Genomic DNA, 20,336 nt, shown 5'->3' on the forward strand with positions numbered 1-20,336 from the left:
CCTTGGTAGCCTCGGCCAAGGCGACTTTGGTCAGCTAATGCTCGCTCTGCTCCGCACCCAGCTGCCCGGCTAGGGCCTTGGCAGAGGCCGTCGCTTCTTGGGCCCGAGACCTGAAGGTGTCTCACTCCTCCTCCAGTTCCTTGATCTTCGCTACTAGAGGGGCAGACTGCTCCTTAGCCGTGGCCAACTCGGCCTGAATGTCAGCACAACGAAGGCGAAGGTCCTCCACTTCCGCACTCCGCGCCGACAAAAGCCCCTGAGCATCGGCGAGCAGGCCTATCTGCCGCCAGAGCTGGTCCCAGATATCCCTCTCCCTTCATAGGAATACCAATTTCCCAAGGGATCGGGTCTCGAGCTCCTAAAGAGGCAAAACAAAAAATGCACGTCAAACATTGCGAGGGGGCTCGGAGAGAAAACAACGCGACACGGGAGAGGAAAATACTTACCTGGGTGACACCGGGCAAGTCCCGTCCCATAATAGTCATCGCTGTCTGTAGCGACCGCACTGCAAGTTGGCGGTACTGCTCGAGGGTATCCCACCGCCCCCCCTATGCGATATCTTCAAGGGCGAACACAGGCTCCCCCTCAGGATCAGCCCGATCCCGCCAGAAAACACGCGGGAAGTTCCACCCATGGGGCTTGGGCCGCAGCCGGGCAAGGGCCGAACTCCCCTCGGCAGGATCTGGGACTGGCTGCTCCGCGGTACTGGTCGCCTCGACGTCCGCCGCCTCCTTCCCGGGGGAGGAATCATCAGACGAGATTGTCTGAACCAGGGGCGGCGCCAAAACTTGCTCCGTCTCCACTTCCATCGCCTCAGCCTCGATAGATCCAGGGGCTTCGGCCTCCGCCATCTCTACCTCGGTGGCCCCGGCATCCACCGCCTCGACTTCGGAGGCCTTGGGGGCTCCGGCCTCACCCTCAATGGCCTCAGTGATGGTGGACGCCCCAGCCTCCTTCGCCCCAAGACTCACGACATCGTGAGGCGTGGGCTCCTCCTCCTCCACTCGCTCCGCGGCCACCTCGGCACCCTTTTCCTGGGCAGCCGCCTCCTCCGAAATGGCCCCGCCCGACGCCGCGCCATGCTGCACGCTAGCCTGCGCCTCCGCTGCCTGATGGGCGGAGGAGCTAACGTTCACCTTGAGCGCCTTACGGGGCGCCAAGGCAGGATCCTCCACCAGATGCTTCTGGCTGGAAGCAAAGACACTCCCAAGGTCAGCATGCGACCAAGGGACAAACAGGGAGTACTATGGACTCCACAAGAAAAGACGCTTACCACGAACGGGGATGCAGCCGCTTCGACACCACCAGCCTCCTCTACAACGGCGCCAGTGGTGGCAGCGGCGCGGCCTCGGTATCCACCGGAGCCAGCTGGCCTCTGCCGGACCTCGGCACCTCCTCGACCCTTTCGCGGAGACGATGGGGTCGGCCCCACCGTCGCTCGCTCCACCTCCACCGTCGGACCCATTAGGCTGACGGCACGCTCCTCCGACACCCACTGCCTCGGGCACGTCGGCCTTAGCCCCGGGACGGGCCACCACCGGCCCCGAGACACCTCCTCCTCCTAGGGGCGTCAGGCTCCTTGCCGGCGCCCCGGGCACCATCTCCCTAATGTCGGGGAGGTGTTCCAGGTAGGCTGTCCCCACGTCGCGCCCGTCGCCGTCGCCTAAAGAATCCGACACCGACGACGAGGGAGACAGCTCCAACGGGAGGCCGTCGAGCTTCTGACGCCGGCGACGGGCGTCCAGCTTTTCGCGCGCGAGGAGCTTCTTCGTGCGTTTCACCTCCTTGGCATCCTTCTTCTTCTTCTCCTCCTCGGCGCATGCCCTGTTCACGGCTCGCAGCTGGGCGTCCTCGGGAACGGGCGGCGGGGAGTCTCGCACATCCCTTATCCCCTACGGGAACGACGAAGTAAGACAGCAGACAAAAAAGGTGGAAAACAAGAAGGCCGCGAAAGCATTGGCAACATCCAACTCACTAGTGAGATGTACCCCCGCGAAGGGCGCATCGGGAACGGCATCAAATCGTCGATCTTCGGCTTCCCGTCTACCGCCTCTCTCACCCGACGTAGGGTCTCGTCGTCGGTAAGGGCGAAGGCGGACATCTTGATACCGGCAATCGAGTCACGCGGGGTCATCTCAAATAGCCGCCGCCGCCGGGCCATCAGCGGCAACACCCTCCGGCGGTGAAAGGCCGCCACAACCACGGCCGCCGAAAGGCCGTGGTCACGTAGCTCCCCCAAGGCCCGCAATAGCGGCTCCAGCCTAGGCTGATCAACCTTGATGACGCCGTATCCCCACTTCTCTGGTTGACTCTCTACAACCCGCCCGGTATAAGGAGGAAGTCCTCCGTCGTCGTTGCGGAGGTAGAACCAGCCGTCGTACCAACGACGGTTGGACGATGACAGCTGGGCCGGGATGTCGAGGGACTGCCGGTCTTGGCGCACGTGAAGGGTGCAGCCGCTGGCCCTCTGCACCTTCTGAGCCCCCCTCGTTCCCCCTGGCTTGGTGGTGAACGTCGCTCGGAACAAGTGGAGCCACAACTCCCAGTGGGGAGCGATCCCCAAGTACCCCTCACAGACGGCGACGAAGATGGCCGCCTGCGCGATGGAGTTGGGGCTGAAATTGTGAAGCTCCACGCCGTAGTAGTGCGGGAGCGCCCGCATGAACTTATCCGCCGGCAACCCGAGGCCTCGCTCGTGGAAGACAACGAAGCTCACCACGTAGCCGTCGCGCGGCCTCGGCTCTGACTCATCCCCCGGAGCAACCCACTCCGGCTCGTCAGGGTCGGTGATCAGGCGAAGAAGACTGGCCTCCATGAGCGACTGCAGCTTCTCCTCAGTGACGTCAGACCGCTCCTAGGGATCCGCCAGGAGGATGACAGGACCACCAGCCATTGCGCGGTGGAGGTCGCTGCTACGGTGGTAATCTCTCTCTCTTTCTTTCAGTTTCTCGCTCTCGCCCTTCTCCTCCCCGGCGCTCTATGCTCTCAGCAACGGCACAGGGGCAGCGAAAGCAAATGCGGAAAAGGTAAGAAAGGGGAGGGCGAGGCTCTTTGCGTATTTATGCAGGGACAAGACGAAACCATCGGGCGACGAAATCGGGGAAGTTTCCCCAAAAAGTCCGGCGCGGTTATCCAGATCCGGTCTTATCGCCCACGCGCCCACTCCCTCCTCATTAATCGCGCGTGCAGGTACGTCCCGTCGGCTGACACCACGTCGCGTCCGACCACAGCAGCAGCAGGTGCCATTTCGCCTCCCCAAAAAAGCCGCCTCAAAAGACGCGCCTGCCGTTATTAGCCGTAGGGAGAGAAATAACCCCCCCCCCCCGATTCCTTTCAGGCAAAGGAACTGGGCACCGAGCCCGCTATGGTCCAGGGGTTCGAAGGCTGGGCCCTTAGGGGTTTCGACAGCCGCCCCAGGGCAACAGAGTCAGGGGCGACTACGGGCGAGCCTATGCGAGGCCGAGGCCCAAGCAAGCGAAACGCTTGGGACGCCCTGTGTCGTGTCCGGGACCGGTAGGGAGGTCTCCGAATGGGATCCCACCGTAGGGAGGCACCGAGCCACCGAGGCCCAGCGAACGGCCTCGGCACCCACTAGAGAAACCCTCCGGTACTCTTGGAGCGCGTCTCCGGACCGCTAGCCGACCCCCAGCGAACGGGGTACGGGCCTCCACTCGGACTTACCCGATAACAGCTCACCGGAAATGCCATCGCTCGCGCCCACCGAGGGTAGCGCGGCATGTTCCACCCATCCTTCCGAGCGAAAAGGAAGCACGAGGGTCGTACAAAAAGCCAGGGGAACCCCTGACGGCCCTCTCGCTCCAGGCGGAGGCTAAGGGGCTCTTTCCGCAGCATCATCGAAGCCCTGCGATCCAAACTCGCGCCCACGGGCCCGGCAAACACAATGAAAACCCCTCACTCGAAAGAGAAAAAAGCCCTTGAAGAAGTGAAATCACTCCTCCAGGGCCTCGGGGGCTACACCCGGCGGGTGCACTCGCGCGCACCCACCGAAACCTCAAGTACAAAACACCATCCCAACAGGAACTATCAAGAGCCAATTCTCGTCAGAACCTCAGGGGGAGTGCCTCCACTCCCCCCAAGGCTCAGGGGCTACTGTCGGATACAGTGAGAAGGGGTACCCTAAGCACGAACCAAAAAACGGCTGCTTAGACTTCGAAAAAGTCGAAACCAGCTAAACACCGCTGGCCTCGGCCAATTCTCCGACTCGCCCGAGGCCCCCTCACCGCTGGCCTCGAGCGACCCCCCACCAAGGGCCTCGGCTGGGCCGCCGACTCTCCGTCTCACGCGACGCAGGCTCGGCAGCACTCCGCTGCCTCTTCCTTCTCCCGCCCCTCTGACAAAACATCGTGTCACATTAACTCAGCCAACTGCTGCCCCTGACATCGGCCGCATGCTCGGCACAGTACAGCAGAATGGCTGACGGGACAGGAGGCAGGACTGGGCAGAAGTTACCCGCCACTGTGCTAACCACTAAAGCACATAGTTGACGCCCATGCCTCACTGTGCTACCAACTCCTGCTCCGAGAACAACGCAGCGTGGGGAGCCACGTCGGAGATACTGTGGCCTCGGAATCAGCACCCAGGATCAATAATTCCCCCCAAGGCCTCGGCGGTATGCTTCAGGGGCTCGGCAGCCTGAGGATCCATGTCCGCCGAACCCCCCACGATGGCTCGGCCTCACCGTCTGTAGAGCCACAGCTCCCTACGATGTCATCACACGATGACCAGCACGACGCCCGCCATGCCCTGCATCAAGCTGTACTGGAGCCCCACGACGCACAAGATTAAGTACGACCGGCGCGTCACTTCTACACGACAAGGACGGGGCCACTCCATCAACCATACCACAACAGTGGCCGGCTACAGGGCTCGGACACACCGCCCCCATTCATAGAGCAGGAGGTCTCGGCATCCCGATGCCAACTCCGCTTCGTGCGAGGCACCCCAGAGGAGGCCTCGGCAAGGGGCCTAATCTCCGTCTCGCGTGAGGCCTCATTCTCTGTGTCGCTCGGGGCCGGCTTGTCCGTGGTCCGTTGGCCCCCACCTCGACAGCACATCACGTCTCATTAATACTTTCAACTACTCCCGCAATCTCCGCCGGACAGCGGCTCAATGTCACAGAATGGCCGATGCAACCCAAAGTCGCATCAACGCCGTACCAGCTGGGACAGGGCACGGCGGGGGTTACTGACAACTGTGTCCCGGCACTGTGTCCACGATCAGCACCTGGGACAGAGCATGATGGGGGTTACCAGCCACTGTGTCCTAACGCTGCACCCGTGACTCGCCGCCCGCTCAAGGCCTCGGCACTGTGCACCGGGGCCTCGGCAATCTCAGGGTTCGTGCCCGCCGAGACCCCCACCGCAGCGTGAGCCTCGGCACCAACCAGGCCTCGGCCTCACGCACAATCTGTCCACCAGGGCTTGCACATTCGCCATCACATCCGCTCCGAGACATTCCTGGGGCTCCCACGATGCACAGGACCTGATGGGACAACCACGCCGCTCCAGTACTCCAAGGACGGATCGCTCCTACGGCCACGCCGCCACCAGAACGGGCCATAGGGTTCAGACGTGCCACTTCTATTGACACTACGTCGCATAGTGATACATGTACTACCTTCGTTCTCCCTTCAACTATAAAAGGAGAGGACTTGGGCCTCGTAGGGGGGGACGAACACACCGATAGAACGACACACTTCTACGCTACTTGAGAACAACGCCTCAAGCAGCCCGCACCACCCTCGCTGAGACCTGGGGCTAGCTCCCTCTCTCACCTAGCTTGTAACCCCCTACTACGAGCACTCCGATGCAAAGAACATAAGATTGATCTCTCAGACTGGACGTAGGGCCTCGATTGCCTGAACCAGTATAAACCTTGTGTCTCTTTGCATTACCATCCGGGATTAGGGGCACGCAGCACAAATTCACTCGTCGGTAGAGGGACCCCCGGTTCCAAAACACCGACAGGGTGGTTCTGCCACAACAAGCAGGACCAACCCATCACTCTCCTATCACGGGATCTAGGTCCCTGTCCAAACTTGGACTCCATGCCCCCGCTCCTGAGTCCCGGACTTAGTACGGTGCTTAGACCTCTACCATCCCCGCCTCCAATCAGTCGGTTCGGAAAGAGCCGGAACCCACGACAAGAGAGCAATAAGCCTTCCCTACACCCATACCCAAGTATGTGCTTAGGATAATAAGTCTGTGACTTGCCTAGAACACAATGCAACAGCCGGTCCTTAACTGACATAGACAGGAAAAAAGTGTAACTAAGCTATGCCCTGTTGGCCGTAGGACACAACCTCTTACATCCACCAATACCCATACCATATCCCTCTCCGGTCTCCATTTTTCCTTTCCACCATTTTATCATGAGTGATCTTAATAATCATCTATTATGAGTAACGGCAGGTTACTCACAGTACCAAAATCCTGAGCATAGCAGCTACTCGACCTATACTAGTAGGACTCATAGGTAAGTATATATATGCATATAGTTTCCATAAAATGCATGTAACATAAATGCACATCACAAATATATATTCACTAATCATTCAAAAATAGGGGTTATGCACCGGGGCTTACCTTGGGCAGACGGGGTGTCAACAAAGTTAGCAACTAATGGCTCCAGAGCTCCCTCCTAAACGAGAATCTCCTCCTCGTACTCCTGTTCGCCTGTAGGCACGTACTCTACCAACTCGTTATCTACATACATGAAATGATGATGCAACACTTAGTAATACGGCAACAGTAACTCTTAAAATAAAATACAACTATCAAGCTACTAAGCTAGCTCTACCGACTAAGATGCTAAGTTACCTATTGTTATCACTAACAGTTATGAAACATTGCATGCATTATCTTAGCAACTAAAGGCATCCCAATTCTTAATATCAATTTACTCGATATATGATAAAACAAGGAGTATGAGCTACTCTATTGATCAATCTATTCTAGGGCTATAAAAATTACAGTGAGCACATAATAATCTAATGAACCTAAAAATTTCATAGCTAAATCTATCACCAATTTGCCATCAAAATTCCTACAAATATTAAGCTAAACAATACTAAGCTTTCCTAAATGAATTAATGAATCTATCATTATCACATATAACTATAAACTAACTACACTGACAGATAGATAATATTTTTGTGAACCTAACAAATTTTGTTTCACTATTTTTGGACACCCACATAATTTACTATAATTTCTCAAAGATCAGCTCAAAACTAAATTGAATAAACATTTAATAATTCCCTGGAAAAAGGAAAACCGAAATCCAACCGCGCGGCCCATCGTGGCTCGGCCCACGGTCGCGCAGCGCGTGCGCACGCATGATCCGCCGGCGTGGCCCACACGGGGCGTGGCCCAACCGTGCGGCAATGGCCCGTGACGGGGCGGCATGCACGCGCCTGCCATATTTGCAAAAATGCCCCCAAACTAACTGCTATTCCCCTGACTCCAATGCGCCCTATTCCTACAGTCTAGACTTAAGCAATTTAACCCTCAGAACAAACCATCTTCACAACGGCCAGACCCTCGGGCACTCGGGCACGCACCAGCGTGGCGGCGACGGCACCGGGCGGTCACACCGGCCAACCGAGCCCTTTCCTGCCCAAGTTAGCAAGCCAAACAGCACCTATGACCCAAGAGCCTACCCAACCCGCAGCTACAGGGGCGACGGAGCTCGCGACAGCGGTGGCCACGGCACGCTACCACGCGCGACGACAGCACGACCACGTCGACCACCCTAAGCCACTACAGTGAGATATAGCTAACCCTAAAGCACCACTAGCGTACCTAGGTGCCTACTGTGGTGGAGGTTTGGCCAGGGATGGACCGGGTGTGTCCGGCCACGAGCGCACAGCAAGCTCTGCGACGGCGGCGGTGGCGCGACCGTGTCAGCGGCACTAGGAAGACAGTGGCGGTAAAAGTGGGGTGCGCACAGGATGGAGGAGATCAAGGTGAGGACATAGTGCCATGGAATTGGATGGAGGTGGACAGTGTGAGGCTAATTGGGCAAGCGCCGTCGTTCGGCCTTAAAGTGGCCGACAGTGGAGAAAACTCCAAATTAGAGCTCGATGCAGTACAACCCACAGCAGTGGACGTGCTTGGCGCTTAGCTAAGTTTCCAGTTGAGCCACAGGCGAGCGCAATTACATTGGAAGTGACCCAGCACTATGAGCTGGCTCAGGCATGGCTCGGTGATGCTGGCGTGACGCCATTTAAGGCGAAGGTGACTAGGGGCCCAGCGTGGCGCTTGCCACTCAATAGAAGTGGACAAGGGCACCCAAAGGAGGCTAATCATGCGTGTACGGGGTCGGCATGGCTTGTGCAGCCACAACGCCTTAATTGGCAAGCCGACGACGACACGGCCATGTGCCGGTGCAGCAGACGCGTGCAGCAGCGGCAGCGGCGACGCGACGCAAGCGGCGTGGGTGCACGCGATGTGACAACATGACGTAGAGGAACGTGCTCGTGCAGGCGATGATGGCTGCGGCCCTAGGATGCCACTGCACCTGAGCGAACGGCGATGGCGCCAGGCGGAGCAGAGCCAGTAACGGCGTGACGCGGGTAGCCCCAAGGGCACCAGCAGTGACGTCCGCGGCAGCGCACCTCGCGTCAGTGGGGAGGAACGGCTGCACGCCCAGGCAGCCAGCCACCGTGACCCGCCGGGCATGGCTAGATATGCTCACGTGCGCTGCCGGCGCGCCGACGATGGCATAAGAGCACGGTGACAGCGTCTACTCAAGGAAGCCGACCCAAAACGTGCCCTGCACGCTTTTTAAAGCGTCCCAAAAAATCTAATTCGATGATTCAATTGCCAAACCACCTATGCAATTCTTAAGAGGGCATAATAAGCAACTAAAACAAGCCCTAAAACCCCCTCACTCCTTAACCCGATTACTCTACAAAAATTGCCAAACTTAGCCTTGTCAAACCATTTTTCGACTTAAGAAATTTGACTAAGTCTCGATCGGATTCGCGTCAAATTCGATTTCCAAGCTATTAAGTATGTTAGCTAGTGAATTCATTTTCCGACCGCAGGTATTTCACCATTCTCTACAAAGTTTGTACTACAAACTTTATTAAAGTTCCGTATATGTGTTCTATAGCATTTTTGCTTAATAAAAATTGGTTTCAAACCCTAAGTAATATAACATGACTATGAAATTAACTTTCGTTTCGCGTTACGGAATTTGATCTAAACACTATATCACATGCATTAACACATAAATATGAAACTCATGACATATTTAAGTAAACGATTTTTAGTGTAACACCGAGGGTGTTACACTATGGCCCCGTTTGGCTAGGCTCCCACAGGCTCCGGCTCCTGCACTGTAGCCGGGTGTCGGCTGCCCAGCACCCGATAGGTGCCTACAGGAGCTAGAGCCGTGGAGCCAGAAAAACGAGCTTCTCTGGCTCTGGTTGTGTTAGTGAGAGAGGAAAGGAGGAAAGAGAAAAATGGCTCTAGTGAACAGTAACCGAATGTCGGCCGCCCAGCGGCCGACAGGCAGCAGCCGGAGCCACCGGAGCTCGGCCAAACAGGGCCTATATCACTAACACTAAGTTAGTGAGCTCTCAAAAACTAACTAAAGAGCTTCACTAACCACTGAATAAGACACAAGCTAGCTCTCAAAACTAATTACACTAAAGAGCTTAGCTACACTAGGAATGTAAATACAAGGGTAAGGTAGTGATGATATACCAACGTGGCAAGCGACAAACAATGAACCACAATGAATACTAATGAAATTCTTGGAGACAAGATGATACAAAGATTTTTCACCGAGGTTCACTTGCTTGCTGGCAAGCTAGTTCCCATTGTGGTGATTCACTCACTTAGAGGTTCATGCGCTAATAGGCATCACACGCCTAACCCGTAATTGGGTGCCACACAACCAACACAAGATGAGGATCCACAAGCCACAAGCAATCCATTAGAGTACCTTTTGGCTCTCCGCCGGAAAAAGGTCAAGAACCCCTCACAATCACTATGATCAGAGCCGGAGACAAACACCTTCCTCCACTCAACAACCCTCGCTACACCAAGTCATCTAGATGGCAGCAACCACCAAGAGAAACAAGCGAATCCCGCAGCGAAAAATAATCACCAAGTGCTTCTAGATGTAGTCACTCAAGTAATGCACTTCGATTCACTCCTAATCTTACAAAGATGATGGATCAAAGATGGAGATGAGTGGAAGAGCTTTGCTTAGCTCACTAGGTTACTATGTCAATGAAAATAGCCAATAGAGTGAGCTAGAGCTGGCCATATGGCTTAAATAGAAGCCCCCATGAAATAGAGCCGTTGGGTCACATAAGTGACCGTCGGACTCTCGAGGCATGGGCTGTCAGACCGTCCGACGACTAGGTCCGACGCCTGTCTCAACTAGCCAAGAGCTACACACGTCCTCATTCAAAGTCAGTTGACTATTGCCGCCAACAGTCACACAATCGTGCTTACAACTCCATCGTCAGACTCGGCGTCGAACGCACCAAAGGCCAGGGTCTGACGCCCATGATTTTTACACAGAGAGGGTCTAGAACGTGTTTTTCAGTCGGACCCCGGTCCAACGCCTCCATGTGTCAGGCCAGCGCGCGTCGCGCTAATTCCCACGTAGAAGAATAGTGCGTGCGTGCCATCCGACACCACCGTGCTGCTAGGTCCGACGCTCCCACACCCGAGCCCCTACGCTAGGGTTAGCCATTGGGCCCAGCTAGAGGCCGGTCCGACGCTCTGATGATCAGGGTCCGACGCCCCTAGATCAACTCTAACTCAAACACGACACTTCACCCTTGCTCAAATGTGCTAACTATCATGTGTATCACCTTTTGCATGTGTGTTAGCATATTTTTCACAAATATTTTCAAGGGTGTTAGCACTCACTAGAATCTAAATGCATATGCAATGAGTTAGAACATCTAGTGGCACTTTGATAACCACATTTCGATACGAGTTTAACCCCTCTTAATAGTATGGCTATCTATCCTAAATGTGATCACACTCGCTAAGTGTCTCGATCACCAAACCATAAAAGCTCCTATTAAGTTTCACCTTTGCCTTGAGCTTTTGTTTTTCTCTTTCTTCTTTTCCAAGCCCGAGCACCTTGATCAGCACCAACATGATCATCATCACTTGCTTTACCACTTGGAATGTGCTACCCTATCGCATGATCACTTAGAGTCAAAGGGTTAGCACTCAGGGTTTCATCAATTCACCAAAACCAAACTAGAGCCTTCATGCGTTCGCCTATGGTGCTCACCCTAGTCGGGTTCCTTCGTCTTCGACCTCTTCCATGCGTCGTCCTTCTTCCTTCCATCCTCTCCCGTGCGTCGTCCATGAGCAAGCGCACCTCCTCTCTCTCTCTCTCTCTCCTTCTTCCTCGCCACCAGCGTGTTCATCCCACTTAGGCTGACCCCGTCCGTTCGATTTCGTGGGACGGGGGGCGTCTTGACTCTGTGGGTAGATTCCTCGGAGGGATTGACCTGCACCCCGCTGCCTCTCATCCAAACAACGCTCATCCCAAGACCATCCTGATGAGGACATCACTCCTTTGGATGTAACAGCTGATCCTCCAACCGTCATGCAAGGTCCAATGACCCGGGCTCGAATGCGTCAACTCAATTTACAGGTGAGCTCGTTCTTAAGCGATCCTTTTCATACTTTTGAGAATAGACTACTACCTAATGATGTTATCTTGCTTAGGAACATTGGAGAGGGTCAAGAGGGACTAAGAGGACGTGGAGGAGGTGATGATGACCAGCAAGGACGTCCAACACAAGCCGGAGGCCCAGTCCAACACGAATTCGAGTCTGCCTCGGCCTCCAGGACTAGTCTGCCTTAAACTGGTCGCCCAGGACGCATCCGGACTCCATTTTCAATGATCCACATATGGATGGAAAGCTAATTTGATAAGGAAGCCAATCCAACTAGTTTCACGTCAAAAGCTGTTCGGAATCAACGGGAATCGTCGAAACAAGTCAGCGTCCAGAATCTGCCAGGTTGCTGCGACACCGTCTTTTGGTCCGTTGGACCATGTATCGAGTTTGGGCCCATTAGGGGCGCGTCCAGGGGTCTTGCACGACCCTAGAGTCTTCATAAACAGCCACCGTCCCTCCATGAGGGTTTGGGTTTTGCTTAGATTATTCTGTCAAGAAACAGTTTCGCCGTTCTTCGGTTTGTGAGACCCCAACTCGTGAGATTAATCATACATCTGCAATTTGGTTGCGATCTTTCTTATTCTTGCTTGTGTTCTTCGTTGCGCAGGCAGGGATTAGCCTTCTTGGCGAGGTCAATCTAGTCCGTGACTTGGTTGATAACCAGAGGAGCTGTGGTGCTAAGATTGCAGGGTTCGATCTTTCGATCTGAAGCCGGATCAGTGTGTCATTCTCCGCCACAACGATAGTTACCATCACCTGACGGAAGATCGGGATCCCCGTCTCCATTAAGTGGTAATCAGAGCTAAGGTATACCGTCAGGTTCACTTGTTATTCCCTAGTTTGAGTGTTTCGTATTCGTCCCATAGTCCAGTGCCATACTCGTTTTTCCTATCCTAGAACCTTCCGCGCCATAGCCTTTGCATATTTCAGTTTCAGAGTCCGTCGTGTTGAGTTTGTGTCCTGGTCGAGGTCTTGTTGCTGGTTAGGTCGTGTTAGAGTCCAGTTCGTGTGTTTCCCCCCATCGTTTCCATCAAATCTTGGCTGTTGTGACCAATTTTGCACACATTGTTCCCGTTTTGTCCTCTAATTCGGAGCCAATTCTTAAAACTGATCTAGTTTTCGCATACGAACTCCGTTTTCGACGTTCCATATATGCAAATCGATCAGAAAAAAATTTCGGATCCGTCCATCCCCAGCTTTGCTGGGGTTCGGAATTTTTAGATTAGCCAAAAAGTGGTCACAAGATCCTCGTTTCGTGGTCACAAGGTTTTTGTCAATTTTCATCCAATTTTCTAAAAATTCCACAGGCCACGTCTTACACTTGTTTGAGCTCATATTTTCTGTGGTTACTGCTTTTGTGCTCCTAAGTAAAGGAAAAATATCAAAAAAAATAAAATAAAAAAGTCAAAATTTCCCAAAAAAAACAACGACAGCCCAAAAAATAGAAAAAAAGAGAGGGGCAAAAGAGGAACAATATCTAGAGGAGCACATAGAGAAGCCCAAAGTGAGCTGTGTTTGCGTGTGCTGTCTGGTTCCTTGTTTGTGTTGCTGTGTCCATCCACCATACTTGTTTTTCTCATACCTATCACCTTGCTATCCACCATACTTTTGTCACAACCTGGTACTTTGCAACACTTTAGACCAGCAACGAGAACAAGTACTTTGGACTATAATTCAGCATTACTTTCTGTTACTGACTTGTGTGCCAGATATACATATTACTCTTTAGTTTGCCTTCCAAGCTCCACAAATTCTTCAGATCAGTACAGACAAAGGGCCTTGCAATCTCGGTACCACTACCTCACAGGTATCACGAACCAGCCGCCGGTTGTACCGCCCACTGCTTGTGTTGGTAAGAACTTGGTAAGAGCTTGGTAAGACGCTTCCACTTGCTGTGAAAAGTGACACCACTACAACCACGTAGTCATTTGGTAGGGATAACTTTCACCTGTTTGTTCCTGTTTTTGTGTTTTCAATGGCAGGAGGTGAACAGACTGCAGATAACAATCCTAAGGGTTTCAACGAGTGTGTCAGCCAAGAGCAACTACAAGCTGTTGTAGAGGAATGCCCAAAAAAGGATGAATGAGGCCGTCAGGAAGGCCGTCACTGACGCACTCATTGAACTCAACATTGGCAATAGCATGGAGAGATTGGACAAGAGAATTTCCACGCTAACCGACAAGGTTACTGAGTTGGAAACCTTCGTGGCGGGCAACAACGACGTTTCTGGTAGCAACACCGATGGTCAAGACACGGTGCATGATGCCGCTGGAAACATAGGTCGAGCAGCTATCCGACAAGAGAGATTACGACAACGTCTACGCCGCAACACGACAGGTATGGGTGGTGTCCATCACCACCACCGTCAAGGTAATAATCACCGTGTGCCCGATGATCCTTATGCTAAGATTAAGTTCACAATACCATCTTTTTTGGGTCATTATGATGCTGAGGGATATCTTGATTGGGAGATGACGGTAGAACAAAAGTTTAGTGCCCACCTTGTACCTGAGCAGCATAGAGTTAGACAAGCTACTAGTGAGTTTAAGGATTTTGCCATTATTTGGTGGAATGGGCTAGCTGCACAGGATGCTTTACCTGGTACATGGGAAGAACTTAAGGTAGCTATGCGTGATCGTTTTGTTCCTCCTTCTTATCATAGAGACTTGCGTAAGAAATTGATGCGTTTAGAACAAGGAGATAAATCTGTACAGGATTACTATGGTGAGCTCCAAAAGGGATTGATGCGCTGTAGTGTTGTAGAGGGAAACGAAGATGCCATTTGTCGTTTTTATTCTGGTTTGAGGCAGTGACATTCAGGACATTGTTGATTATAAAGAATTTAACACTGTCAACCAGTTGTTTTAGTTTGCTATGCTTGCAGAAAAGGAATTGCAGGGGCGTGAACAGCAGGGCAAGAGCAAGGTCAGCACCAGCACATACACGCCACGCTCGGCACCATCTTCGGGGCTGACCAAGCCAACCACTTTTCGGACGCCTCCACCAGCGAGCAAGCGACCAACAGCCTCTGGAGTTTCTACTACACCTAAGACACCTCCCGCACGACCTTCAGATTTAGGTAAAAATTCTTTGCAGGTGCCTACCAAGAGTTCCTCATCCGTTGCATCGACGGGACGTACTTCGGGTATTCAGTGCCATCGCTGCCATGGCATTGGCCATGTGCAGAAGGACTGCCCAAGTCAGCGGGCATATATTGCTACAGAAGATGGTTACATCAGCACCTCTGACATTGAGGATGAAGAAGACCAAGATGTAGATGAGGAGGATGGCGAAGTCCTTGGTGACGAGGCCACGGCGTCCTATAGGAGCATTATTGTACAGCGGGTGCTCAGCTCACAAGTCCAGCAGCCTGAGAAGCTACAACGCCATAACTTGTTCCAGATTTTCTTCGTCATCAGCGATCGACGAGCACGTGTCATTATTGATGGAGGTAGCTGCAACAATTTGGTGAGTTCTGATTTGGTCAAGAAGCTTAGCTTGACCACACGCCCACACCCACGTCCATATCATATTCAGTGGCTAAATGATTCTGGTAAAGCAAAGGTAACACAAACTTGTAGAGTTTCATTTTCCATTGGTTCTTATGCTGATTCTGTTGATTGTGATGTGGTACCTATGCAAGCTTGTTCACTTTTATTGGGTCGTCCTTGGGAACATGATAATGATGCTACACACCATGGTAGAAGTAATAAATACACTTTTGTGCATAAAGGAAAGAAAATTACTTTGGTACCTTTGACCCCTGCTCAAATTGTACAAGCTGATAGAGAACGCGCTGCTAGTTTGAATGATGTTCAATCTGAAAAATCAGCAAGTTGCTAATTCTATTTTCCCACCTAAAAAGGATAAGTCTACATCTATTTCTAAGGCTGAGGGGATTAAATTGAAGGGTGGTGTTATGCTTGCAACAAAATGTGACTTTGCTGAAATTTCTGATGATGATATTTGCTATGCTTTGGTATGCAAACGAGCTATGTTTTCACTTGATGATATTGTTAGCTCGGTACCTCCTGCTATCACTAACCTTTTGCAGGAGTATGAGGACATTTTTCCAGCTGAGATACCTCCGGGGCTGCCACCTATGAGAGGGATAGAGCATCAAATTGATTTGATTCCGGGAGCGACCTTGCCCAACCGAGCTGCATATCGAACCAATCCTGAGGAGACTAAGGAAATTCAGCGGCAAGTCCAAGACCTTTTGGACCGCGGGTATGTACGTGAAAGCCTTAGTCCTTGTGCCGTTCCTGTACTTTTGGTTCCTAAGAAAGATGGAAGTTGGCGTATGTGTGTTGATTGTAGAGCCATCAATAATATTACTATTCGGTATCGTCATCCTATTCCTAGGCTAGACGACATGCTTGATGAGTTGTGTGGTTCTATAATTTTCACTAAGATTGACTTGCGAAGTGGCTACCACCAGATTAGAATGAAACTTGGAGATGAATGGAAAATTGTATTTAAAACCAAATTCGGGTTGTATGAGTGGTTAGTTATGCCTTTTGGTTTGACAAATGCACCTAGCACTTTCATGCGCTTAATGAATGAGGTTTTAAGAGTTTTTATTGGTCATTTTGTGGTAGTTTACTTTGATGATATATTGATTTACAGCAAGTCTTTTGATGAACATATGGATCACTTACGTGCTATTTTTAATGCCTTACGTGATGCACGTTTATTTGGTAACCTTGAGAAGTGCATCTTTTGCACGGATCGAGTTTCTTTTCTTGGCTATGTTGTAACTCCACAGGGAATTGAGGTGGACGAGATGAAAATTGAAGCCATAAAGAGCTGGCCTGGTTCCCCAAACTGTCACACAGGTGAGGAGTTTTCTTGGTCTTGCAGGATTCTATCGCCGCTTCGTCAAAGATTTCAGCACCATTGCTGCCCCATTGCATGAGTTAACGAAGAAAGGAGTGGTGTTTCATTGGGGAGAGGCACATGAGGAGTCCTTTGACACTTTGAAGGACAAGCTTACACATGCACCATTGCTGCAACTTCCAAATTTTGGTAAGACTTTTGAGCTAGAATGTGATGCTAGTGGACTTGGCATTGGTGGTGTTTTGATGCAAGATGGTAAACCTGTTGCTTACTTTAGTGAAAAATTACATGGTCCTGTTCTTAATTATTCCACGTATGATAAAGAATTGTATGCACTTGTCCGTTCTTTAGAGACGTGGCGTCATTATTTGTGGCCTAAAGAATTTATTATTCATTCTGATCATGAATCGCTTAAGTATCTTCGCTCTCAAAATAATCTGAATCGTAGGCATGCTAAATGGGTTGAATTTATTGAGTCTTTTCCTTATATTATCAAACATAAGAAAGGGAAGGATAATGTGATTGCTGATGCTTTGTCTAGAAGATATACATTGCTGTCTCAACTTGATTGCCGGATTTTTGGTCTTCAATCCATTAAAGAACAATATGCGCTTGATCCTGATTTTAAGGATGTGTTGCTTAATTGTAGAGAGGGACGCACATGGAATAAGTTTATGATCAGCGATGGGTTTTTGTTTAGAGCTAACCGCCTATGCATTCCAGTTGGTTTCGTTCGTCTTTTGTTGTTGCAGGAGGCACATGGAGGCGGATTGATGGGACATTTTGGTGCCAAGAAGACGGAGGAGGTGCTGTCCACACACTTCTTTTGGCCTAGGATGAGGCGTGATGTGGAGCGGTACGTGGCTCGGTGTGCCACATGTCAAAAAGCTAAGTCGCGTTTGAACCCACATGGTTTGTATATGCCTCTTCCTGTTCCTTCTACTCCTTGGGCAGATATATCTATGGATTTTGTGTTGGGATTGCCAAGGACTAAGAGGGGGAGGGATAGTATTTTTGTGGTGGTTGATCATTTTTCTAAGATGGCACATTTTATTCCTTGTCATAAGAGCGACGATACTGTTCATATTGCTGACCTTTTCTTTCAAGAAATTGTTCGCTTGCATGGTATGCCTTCTACTATTGTTTTAGATCGTGATGCAAAATTCTTGAGTCATTTTTGGCGCATATTGTGGAATAAATTGGGGACCAAGCTGCTGTTTTCTACAACATGTCATCCCCAAACTGATGGGCAAACTGAGGTGGTGAATCGAACATTGTCCACCATGTTGAGAGCCATTTTGAAGCGCAATTTGAAGATGTGGGAAGAGTGTTTGCCACATGTGGAGTTTGCATATAACAGGGTGGAACATTCCACCACCAAGGTAAGTCCTTTTCAGGTAGTGTATGGTTTTAACCCCCGTGCTCCTATTGATCTTTTACCTTTACCTACCACTGAGAGAATACATAGTGATGCTAGAGAGCGTGCTGATTTTATTCGTAAGTTGCATGAAACAACTAAAGCAAATATTGAAAGCATGAATGACAAGTATAGAATTGCTGGTAGTAAAGGTAGAAAAGAGATTAAACTTGAATCGGGTGATTTGGTTTGGTTACATTTAAGAAAAGATAGATTTCCTGAGCTACGTAAGTCTAAATTAATGCCAAAAGCAGCTGGTCCTTATAAGATTCTTGAGAAAATAAATGATAATGCATACAAACTTGAGTTGCCACCCGAGTTCGGGGTTAGTCCCACATTTAACATTGCAGATTTGAAACCTTATTTGGGAGAAGAAGATGAGTTTGAGTCGAGGACGACTCCAATTCAAGAGGGGGAGGATGATGAGGACATCACTCCTTTGGATGTAACAGCTGATCCTCCAACCGTCATGCAAGGTCCAATGACCCGGGCTCGAATGCGTCAACTCAATTTACAGGTGAGCTCGTTCTTAAGCGATCCTTTTCATACTTTTGAGAATAGACTACTACCTAATGATGTTATCTTGCTTAGGAACATTGGAGAGGGTCAAGAGGGACTAAGAGGACGTGGAGGAGGTGATGATGACCAGCAAGGACGTCCAACACAAGCCGGAGGCCCAGTCCAACACGAATTCGAGTCTGCCTCGGCCTCCAGGACTAGTCTGCCTTAAACTGGTCGCCCAGGACGCATCCGGACTCCGTTTTCGATGATCCACATATGGATGGAAAGCTAATTTGATAAGGAAGCCAATCCAACTGGTTTCACGTCAAAAGCTGTTCGGAATCAACGGGAATCGTTGAAACAAGTCAGCGTCCAGAATCTGCCAGGGTGCTGCGACACCGTCTTTTGGTCCGTTGGACCATGTATCGAGTTTGGGCCCATTAGGGGCGCGTCCAGGGGTCTTGCACGACCCTAGAGTCTTCATAAACAGTCGCCGCCCCTCCATGAGGGTTTGGGTTTTGCTTAGATTATTCTGTCAAGAAACAGTTTCGCCGTTCTTCGGTTTGTAAGACCCCAACTCGTGAGATTAATCATACATCTGCAGTTTGGTTGCGATCTTTCTTATTCTTGCTTGTGTTCTTCGTTGAGTAGGCAGGGATTAGCCTTCTTGGCGAGGTCAATCTGGTCCGTGACTCGGTTGATAACCAGAGGAGCTGTGGTGCTAAGATTGCAGGGTTCGATCTTTCGATCTGAAGCCGGATCGGTGTGTCATTCTCCGCCACAACGATAGTTACCATCACCTGACGGAAGATCGGGATCCCCGTCTCCATTACATCCCGTCCCAACCCAGTTGACCCCCCTCAACCAAACATTACCTTGGGCAGCGCATGCGAGTCCTACGGCTTGGGCGGCGCATGCTAGTCCTGCCACGAGCGAGGACATGCAGCAGTGCAAGAGGACGCAACAGCGGGGACAGGCGCGAGAGGACGAGCTCCGGCACGAACATGCATGAAATGCAACAGCGGGTGGAGATGCACGAGATGCGGTAGCAGGGACCTGCGGCGGCGGGGACGCAACAGCTCTGGTGCGGACATGCGCGAGAGGACGAGCTCCCGACGAGCACATGCGCTAGAGGAAGGCGTGTGACAGTTGGTGTGGGCTCTATACTATTGGGGGAGATACAACTCCCCTCTATTTGATGGGAGATGGGTGGAATATTGGTGGCCACCAAAAATTTGGGGGACCTATTTAGGATCTGCTGGAGAAAGAAAAAACATATCTTGTCCGATATGATAGTTTTATGGAGATGATAGGTCGTATTAGGGCACTGTTAGAGATGCTCTTTGAACGAATTAGAAAAGGAAGTTGCTATACTAAGGTGTCTAAACTTTTAAAAATTCTGAGGCAACAATTAAATAATCAACTAGTACGGTTAAAATAATAACTTATGATAATTTACAGAATTTTCTATAGCTAAATAATAATAAAATTACACGTTGACTAAACAATAATAAAAAATTCACATACTTGCAGTATGTAGAAATAAAAATTATGAAAACACGGCGACAGTGGTGAGGGGGAAACTGAATGGGAACGTTGACGTATAGTAAAATCAAGAATCATGACTTCAAATGTAGGGTGCAGTTACTCCTATGTATATCTCTAGATTCGTGACAGTGCCAGGGTAATTTCTTACCTATGCTGGACTTCCATGACCACATGTAGCCAGTGTATATTAGGTGAAATTAGAGCAAGCAATACCAGAGTGTCTGAGGTAACGCGGAATCCAGGAGCAATATATTATTAATTACTAGCCCGTTGAGCGCGCTAGGCTGCTGCGGTTTTTGAAGGAGAAAAAAATTGTGAAAAAGAAGGGAAATTTCCCGTCAA

The sequence above is a fragment of the Miscanthus floridulus genome, chromosome 4, assembly GCF_019320115.1.
Source record: "Miscanthus floridulus cultivar M001 chromosome 4, ASM1932011v1, whole genome shotgun sequence".
NCBI lineage: Eukaryota > Viridiplantae > Streptophyta > Magnoliopsida > Poales > Poaceae > Miscanthus > Miscanthus floridulus.